This window comes from Amphimedon queenslandica, unplaced genomic scaffold (assembly GCF_000090795.2).
Source record: "Amphimedon queenslandica unplaced genomic scaffold, v1.1 AMPQUscaffold_12309, whole genome shotgun sequence".
NCBI classification, from domain to species: domain Eukaryota; kingdom Metazoa; phylum Porifera; class Demospongiae; order Haplosclerida; family Niphatidae; genus Amphimedon; species Amphimedon queenslandica.
Genome location: NW_003547453.1, coordinates 1 through 9,515, shown reverse-complemented (window position 1 = coordinate 9,515; position 9,515 = coordinate 1). Strand labels below are relative to the sequence as shown.

Below are 9,515 nucleotides of genomic sequence, written 5' to 3'. Positions count from 1 at the left end.
TCTTTCCCTTCTCTCTCTCTGTCTCCCCTCCCGTGCCTGTGTCTTCTCCAGTCTCCGTCTCTTTTGTCCCCTCTGTTTCGCTTCTTGCCCCTGTTTCTTCCCCATCATCACTGTCCTTTATTTCTCCTCTCTCCCTCCTTCCTTCTTCTATTAGTTCCAGCTGTCCTAATTTACAATCTCATAAAGCCTTTAATTTACACTTACATTATGTTTACTTTTAAGAGCTGGCCGAAACTGTTCCAAGTCTTTTAAGTTAATTAGTGTGAAATTAAAGTACAAGTAATTCAACTATTATTAATTTAATTATCTATGGGCCTTCCTTCTTTCTTCTTGCCTAATGTTTGTAAAAAAACTAACCAAAATACAATGCAAAGTTACTTTTTAATACAATGGTCCTTCTTACATCTGCTTGACAGCAAAATATATTAGATTGCAATCATAAAAGAAAACTTACTTAGGCCGTTTGATTCAATTAAAAACAATGTCATTTTCAATGTCAATTTCACCTTTCAATCTTACCATTCTCCTTTGTACTGTCTCCTCTCTCCTCTTTGTCTCTGTCTTTTTTGTTTCTTTCCCCTTTCTCCTCTGTCCTCTCTCTGCCTCCTTTCTTCTCTTTCTCCCTGACTTCTTTTTCTGCTATAAATACAGTTTTTTTTGCTTTTTAATGTACAACACAAACATACAAACAACTTACCAAGTTTATCTACCAAAAAAGGCATTATACTTATCACTATAGGGTTACACATTCCCAATTTACCATCTGATAGATGGACCTCAATGAGGACATCCTCTATTGCGGCAGCCATTACTTTTTGATTTTGAACTTACAGTTTCAGGTGTCCTATTTTATATCCTAAAGGTCACAGTTGACACTTGGTGTTCTTTGATTGGCTGTGTATGACGCAATGACTTCTACTTCGGTATTCCTCTCCCACACATTTTTATTATCATTCCTCTCACCTGTAAAGATAAACACATATCAACTGCATGATAACTTCGAGACTAACTTTCTTTCAGCCTTCGCTTTTGAGTTAGTAAGTTTTAAACAAAAATGAGTGTTAGTGTTTATGTTGACGTCTCACGCACACACTAGTTTCACACCTTTGTTTTCAAACAGGGAATCCATAGTTTGTATGCCTTAGCATTACAAACGAGTTCCTCTCCTTTAGGGGATCAATAGTTTGAATATTTAGCATTCAAACTAGTTTCACTCCTGTTTCAGGGGATCAATAGTTTGAATGTTTGGCATTCAAACTAGTTCCACTCCTGTTTCAGGGGATCAATAGTCTGTTTGTTGTAGACAAAATAGTTCCTCTTCTGTTGAAAGGGGATCAATAGTATGTGCATTACACAAACTCATTTCTGTTATTCATTTACTGATTACATGGACAAGTTCTTCTATTATGACCAAATTGACCACAATTACCACATTTTCATTGTGTTGCAGGTGGTTCTAGAGATTGCCTGGGAGATTGTGGTACTTCGATCTCCATTGCAAGGTCTGGTGGATTATCTACACCAGGAGTTGATTGTCGACATGATCCTGTTGGTTGAGGTGCATCAGGAAGTGGGCAGGTTACATCTTTACATTCATATCTGCAAAACGATCTTATCTTTTCGTAAAGGTACCATTTCCGTTCAGTTGACATACCCTTTGGTGGTAATATATTAGGTAGTTCATCTTCCATTATTTGAGCGTCCTCCTTAAGCAAATTGAATTGTGACTGGGCCATCTACAGCTTGTCTGGCTGCAATTACACCAGGTGAGGTCGCATTTACAACAAAGTGTTGAAAGCCTTTGATGCCTTTCATTTTCTTGAATAATGTAGCAAAGTAACTACACCAGTCAAGTGTTTCTACAATGAGTTCACCATTGCTACTTCCTACTGGTTGGGCTTTGTTCACAGCAGATGATTGTTCTACAACTTGAATGAAGTCATCCAATGAGTCCACCTCTGCTTTACGGAATTTTTGCTTTAATAATCCTAAGCACCAGTCTGGAGAAAATTTTGTGTGTCCAACTGGCAGAAAGGATATTGAAATGGACGCATTGAGTCCTGTCATGACTCTCCATAAGAGGAACTAAAATAAATAAAGTATTACATTTAAAATGTTCATTATTGTGCATGTAATATACTTACTTGAATAACTGTATTATTTTTATTTTGCCCTGTGCAGTTGTCAGCATTGAAATGGATACTGACTGAGTTGAGGCCATGATTCTTCAAATAAAAATGTGCCATGCTTATGACAGGATTTGCCCCTTTACCAGTGTCGAATGATTCATCGATCAAGAAATTAACCTGCTGAGGGATAGCTTCACAGCACACACCAAATATGCCACATTTCCTGGGAGTAAGACAATAAATTGGACTTGCTTGTAGTGGACTTGAAGGATAGTGAACCCTTAAAAAATTAAGTAAGCTAGATACACTTTCATAATTATCATAAAATGTTACCTGTTGAGCATAATCGAAGCTATATTGTGGTACAATATTTAACATAGCAAGTGGCCTTGTTAGTGGGGGATTGTATTTGTTTGCTGCATCAGTATACAGCCTTTTTAACAATAATTGTGCCTCTTTTAATACATCCTTTTAGTACTCCCGTTCCTTTTTAACATGACTTCTGTGATCTAGTGCCTTTTGCATTGCCTGAAAAATCTAAATAATACTTGTGTTATTACAATACTGACTTACCTCAGTTATCCTTTCATCTGACTGCATGTTAGCACTTCTTATAATCAGTCCACTTATTTCTTTACAAGTGGCACACAAGTCAGACATAGGCTTCATTTTTTCAATATAAGGCAGGTAGCGTCGCCCAACATGTTGAATGTTGTTTCAGCACATGCTTTGACATAAAGCCCTTCACATGATTAAGTATACCTGCCTTTTAGATGTACTGCATGGTAAGAACTTCTTATTCTCGTAACTCATCATTCCAGGTATTCTTCCAGGAAGACTGATTCCATGGACTTTAGCATAATTTCTGATGAAAGCAACTACCCAGAGAATATCATCATAAGTCAAAGCATGGTTTGGTGTCTTTCCAGCATTTCCGTGAACTCTAATAAATTTAAGGACATAACATTTAATTTGTAAGTCTCATACCTTGGTATTAATCCATTCATTCTGTACTTTTTCATGATTTCCTCAAACCTGCTTTTGCCACATGCATGTAGCTTCAGAAATGTTACTCTACATATCTAGTTGAAAAACAATTAATTTTGTGTTGTGTCACTCATAGTTACAAACCTTATGACCTTGATGCATAATTGTAAAAATTGCCTCTTTCTCTCTTTCTGTCTCCTACGGTTGCCAGTCGACAATCCCCCCATGGTAGATGTTGCTGCCATTTGACTCAATAGCAATTTCGTGAACAGGCTTTGCCATGGCTTGTATGTCACATCTATATGTTTTTATGTAAGAGTGACTGAACAGTGCATAGCAATTATCTGAGCAACCACATCCATGTTCAAAGAACTTTGATAAATCTTCCTCCTGTAGGTCTTCCTTCCTCATGTCATCACAAAAGTGAGTAGTTGAAGTAGCTGGAGCATCAGGCGTCGCTGATTCTAAATCAAGATCTGATACTTGTAGCTCCACAGCCACCTCAGGATCAAACAGTGGTGGATTAATATCTTTATCTCAATCTTTTGTCTCTATCTCTTCTTCTTTCCCTTCCTCTACCTCTTCTTCCATATCTTTTACTGCTTCATAGTCTGTCTCTATCAATTAAGAAATACACTGTATAACTAAGTTTAGTATAATAATATTGTGCATTTATACAGGTGATGGAATGTCATTGTTGTGATAGCTAACCGCTATTTACAGTTAGTATGTAAACAGTGTTATGAATAAGCTTACCACTAGTTTCATCACCAAAGTAGTCCCCAAGAACTGAAGCAATGTAGTCACTGTCTCGAGGACCTATTTCTTCATTTAACAAGCAAGCAATGTCTCTCTCTGTAGCTATAGTTTTAAAAGTAGTCTTTTTTCTCTTTGTAATACTTTAAATAATTGCTATAGAGACTCCATAGTTACCTAATGACGCATTAAAGCCCTCCGTTTTTATTCCGTGGTCGCTCTGTGTAACATTCTCCGTGCACAATCAAGGTAAAAATGTCGAAGGGCTTATAACTCGGCAAAGAAGGCTTCGCTACCCCTGATTTTGGTATCAAATAAAAGGATTTTGTTTATATAACATGTTTATGTGATAAAATGAATTTCACACAGGTACAGATTTTTTGTGATTATGAGCCCAATAGCTCATAATGATAATTCCTGCAGATAGCTTGGTTTTCTCATATCGGGTCACATATACTGTTTTTTGCATTAAGACCTTGAAATGAAATGTCATAATACTACTTGATATACACATGTAACTGACTGTCTCATTCTCAATTGTTCCCTTGTGGCTTTCCTGGTGAAAAACTTTCATTCTTAAAAATGCTGACAGGTAGTGCAATTTAACTCTGTACATGAGGAAGGCTGCAATGTGTTCTGTAGCTTCAAATGAATTTTCCACGATGAGTTGTTACTTATTTGCACTGAATGGAAATGTTGGTGATTTCTGTCTATATTTTCAGTTTTTACTAGACTGTCTTTTATGGTGCAACCCTTCATGTTATTGACCTAGTTGGTGCTTCTTAATATCACATTAATTTTGTTTTGAGGCTGTGATGATTTGGACAAATGCATTTAAAGATCGGCTTTGATTGTGGAAGGTTGACTAGTGTTGTCCTTGAGTAGCATTTAAGTACTTCCCACTAGTTTTGTAGTGGCCTCTTCATGAAAATAGCAGGACATTTCCTTTTTTTCAAGCGTTCTATAAGCTTATGTCTATATTGTCTCTCTGATGAATTGGTACTATCATGTTTTGACAAATTTAAACCCTTTAAAGACTGTTATTAAATGACTTAAGTCAAAATGGACGTATTGGAAAACACTGTTCTTTTTTGGTAGGTTGAAAATATTGTACTGTTGCTTTCCTTGTCAAGATTTATTGTCAGATCTAGGAATTTAAATCAATCATTTGAGTATCTGGCTTCATTTTGATATTTAGATCATGGTTAAACGTTTCTATACACTAATCTAGGTTCACATTTCTTAGCAACATCATTACTATGTCATGTATGTAGCGTTTTAGATACAATGGTCTTTTACTGTTACAGAACTGTTTTCAGAAGCACCCAAATGCAAATGTTTCCCACCGATGGAGAAAATGCAGCCCCCATTGCTGTAATTTGGGTTTGGAGGAAACAGAAATTTGTAAATTCAAAAAATAACTATTATGTTAGCTATTAGCGATTTTTCAGTATAATTAAGTCTCTGAATGTAAACATTTCTTTGTGGATTTTATCCAGTTATTCCCACTGTGAAATTGAAGGGTATAGATTGACTACATCTAAGCAACTAGTGTGACCAGCTCTGTAAAGTCATGCCTTCTAATTTCAGTGTTCAATAAGTAGAATTTCTGAGATATTTATTTTGTGTAACGGCTGAAGTTCATGAGCAATAAATTGTACTTTTCATGTAGCACTAAAAAATAATGAGAGAATTGGTCGAATGGGTGGAATACCATTCTTACTTAGTGGCTTGTGTATTTATGGTAGTCCATAAATTTGAGAAATGACATGGTGATATTCTAGTTGAAGAAAACTGCATAAAATTTTTATGGTAATAAATGATGCCCAAATTGTCAAAGTATGTTGACTTTTTCAATTTGTCTGCTAAGTTTGCTACGACATGTGCCCAAGACACATATCAATGTAATCTACTGTGTTGAGTATACAATTAATCCATTTTTGTTTACTGGTTTTAATGAGTTTCTTAAACGCTAATAATAAAATGTATAATGTTCTTTGATGTACATGAGAATTGATGTCTGATTCTAAATTGTTTAGTTCTACTGATAAAGATATTTGATGTATCAAAGTACTAGTATATTGCGCATCTAGTCTCACATAGCCGGACTGTATTTTGCCAAATAAGAGTCTGGTGTCATGCCTAATATCAACTCATGTTTGCAACATTTGTTATATCATTTTGTCAATCAACATTGAAAGCCAAGCGGTAATGGAAGCCAAATCAGCAGAGGCTGCAGTGTTTAGTGTGGCAGCTACTTTGCGATACCTATTAAAAGATAAGCATTTGGAAGCTATGACACAATCTATGTCTAGAAAAGATACATTTCTTGCTTTGTCAACTGGCTTGATAAAAGTATCAGTTATGGTTTATCGCCTAAAGATATTGATTCTGAGACCCGGGATACGTGCAGGTCATGCTATTGCTATAATAGTCAGTATACTGAAGGCTCTTGTGAAAGCCCGGACCTCATATTTTAGAGATATTGGAATCATTGCTGCTTTTGGAAATATCTCCATGGATAGTATCATTAGAGGGGAATTTTAGCTCATTTTTCTAAGTCATGAGTGTCTGAATAGAGGAAGAGGATGGAAAGAAATACTGAGAGGTAATGTCTACCAAGAGAAAGTAATTGCTTTTGTGGTGGATGAGGCACACATAACTAAGAATTGGAAAGTAAGTATAATTTCATGCATAATAATAATTTTTAATAATAGAGGTGATAATTGAGTTTTCTAAGCTAGGAAAACTATGAAGTCTTCCACAGCATATCATAGTCATGGCTTAACGTCACAGCAACAATAGCTCTGAGAGACAATGTCATTAAAATCCTTGGTATGAAGAGAATCTCAATTACAGTTATAATTGCAATTACTAGGTCAATTACAATTAAAGTGCATAATTGTAATTGCACTTGTGTTACAATTGTTGTAATTGTGTATATGTACCTGTCATTGAAGCAATGGTGTTAGTGCATGAGCACAATTGTATAGCTTTTAGCTTCTGAATTTGATAAACAAGAGAGGTGATACATGCATAAATCAGCATGCAGTGCACAATTAGTTGCTTATGTGATATCAAAAGTAGATATTATTTTTAGGAGTGTTTAACTGCCATTATGTACGCGTACAGTTTTTCAGGTCATTCCCATGTTCTTTATTTTACTTCTGTTAACTCTTTTACACCACAAAATGGAGTTTAAAAAATTGAATTTAATATTTATTATTAATAGTTATACAGTTATTAAAAATTAACCACCAGTCACGTGACCACATAAAATGGCGGCTTCAAGTAAGGACTTGGCGAATGACTTGGTCCCTGACGACTTCCCTGAACTTATGCTGGACGATCTTTATGATGAAAGCATCAAGATAACTACTTATGTCTGTAATAGGTGTGTTTATAACATGGAGGTACATTGCAAGATTGAGGCACTAATGAAAGAAAAAGGGTAGACAGAAAGAGAAGTGCATAGCAATAAATTGTAATGGTAATTCAAATTTATTAGAAAAGTAATGATTTTCAGTAAAGGTAATGGCTGTGATAATTTGTTTATTTGAGACATAGTGGCAATGGCATTCATGCATATGTATATGTACCTGTGCTTGACTCAATTAATTGAATCAGTGTCATGTGACAATTATCATTACAATTACCCAGGAATCCATTGACTTAAATACATGTACATTACATATCACTTACCATCATTATGCTTCAGCCAATGCAACACAGCATTAATGTTACTTTGTTGGACATATCCTAAATAATCAAATGTACATAGATTCAATAAAACACTATACTCACTCTCAGTACATGCACTGTACACAAGAGCACTATAGTTTGCATTGTGTCTTACTGTTACAATTTCTTTAGCATTTTATTTGCATTCCTGTTCCCACATTGCAGCAAGTGACAATGTCTGTAATATACCAATGTACTATAAAATATTAATAATAATAATAACAACGTTTGTATACATTAATGTATGTGTATGGTATTTTACTGTTGCTTACTGATACTAAAACTGTGTTAACACAAGAAGAGAATAGACATGTGAGAGACCTAGCAAAGGAACAAGAAAAAGCAAAATATATACATATGCGTACGTGTGTATGAAGAGGAGAGAAAGACTTTGGAGAGAAAAGAGACAAAAATTCACAAGGACACGTGTCAAGGAACACAAACATGAGAAGACAGAAATATGCAATGCCTATTAACAATACATACATGCATTGGGAAAGAGAAGAATTGTTTATTATAAACTAATATAACATTGCCAATAATGCTTCGAGTCAGGGTTCCTTAACAGATTTGGCATAGTGCTGATACAGGTTCTTGTTAATGGATTGTCAAATTGCTCAAAAATTGAGCCAAACACCCTGTAGTATATACAGGGACACTGATCAAATTTAATCAAAATGACAAAGAGAGAATTCTTCAATTTTTATTGTTTTCTGATGCACATACATGTAATTATGTTGCATAAAAAATTTGAGCCAATTCAGATAAAATTTAGATTTTATCAATTTTTAAATTTGCTCAAAAATTGAGTGAAACATTTTGTAGTATTATAGTACAAAGGAAAATTTGAGTCCAGTGCTTCCAAATTTGTCTATTACATGCATACATCTACAGCAACAGTCACCAAATTTCATCAAAAATACAAAGAGGGAATGTTATGAATTTAACAATGTTTTGTGATACAAATACATGTACTTATGTTGCGTAGAAACTTTGAGCTGATTCAATTGAAAATTAATTTTTAAATAAATTTTTAAAGTTATTGCAAATGTCATGTTTTGCGCTGTGGTGCTAGTTGGCTCACAAAGCTCATGCTGTTTAGCTTACTTAGCATACTTTGTGGAAAACCCTGTTTAGACTACATGATTCATAACTGTGGAACTTCAAGGACATACGTGTATTGTATATCAAGCCTGAGATAATTCATGTACAAGCAAAAAACTTCATCTTGTTTACAATTATAATTACTGCCATAGACAAGGTACTATGGGAATACAATTCTAATAACATTCCTATGCACTTCTGATAGACATGCAATACAAAAACTGAAACTACATGTGTGCATCACAACATTGTAAAAACAAACTTACATTATTCAATTTTTGCTACTCAATGAACATTAATTGGCAAGGCCTAGATATTATTCCCTGCTAAAAATTCACTTCACACAGTGTGTGGTTTTATGATGTTTTTTCTGTTATTATCCTTTTATTATTAATTAATTGATCATTTTTGTATAAAAGGAGACATTTTGTTAGACTTGAGAGCGGGAGCGAGCGAGTGAGAGTTAGAGTGAGTGAATGAGTGCATATTGTATTGTGGCCTTTTTGTCTCTCCATTTGCTGTTATTTCTGTATAATTGATTTGTTAAGAAAAGAGTTTGTTTTATTGAATGGTAAATATAACATATTTGACAGCCAGCAAAGAAGCGAGCTGCCTGAAGACTGACTGAATCCAGACTATAGCTGACATCAAACCAGAAGGGATCAGCGGTGTTCACTAAAAAGAAGACGCCGCGACAACTGGTCCACGAGAGCCGGATCTGAAGAGGAGTCGACCTAGGATACTGCTGCGTTTACACCGACGGTACTGAGCTAAATATATAGTCCAGGAGTTGCAGCC

The 9,515-nt window shown here is 35.1% G+C and overlaps 2 long non-coding RNA genes across 2 annotated transcripts; both read right to left on the bottom strand.

Moving 5' to 3' along the window:
* Positions 1 to 3,674: 3,674 nt before the first annotated feature.
* LOC109588060 (uncharacterized) lies at positions 3,675 to 3,957 on the bottom strand. Its single transcript, XR_002187942.1, has 2 exons — positions 3,873 to 3,957; positions 3,675 to 3,733 (listed from the first exon to the last, which is right to left on the bottom strand). It is a non-coding gene; the product is annotated as an uncharacterized LOC109588060 (long non-coding RNA).
* A 3,323-nt stretch (positions 3,958 to 7,280) lies between these two features.
* LOC109588061 (uncharacterized) lies at positions 7,281 to 7,913 on the bottom strand. Its single transcript, XR_002187943.1, has 4 exons — positions 7,886 to 7,913; positions 7,729 to 7,809; positions 7,575 to 7,631; positions 7,281 to 7,306 (listed from the first exon to the last, which is right to left on the bottom strand). It is a non-coding gene; the product is annotated as an uncharacterized LOC109588061 (long non-coding RNA).
* Between the last annotated feature and the right edge of the window lie 1,602 nt (positions 7,914 to 9,515).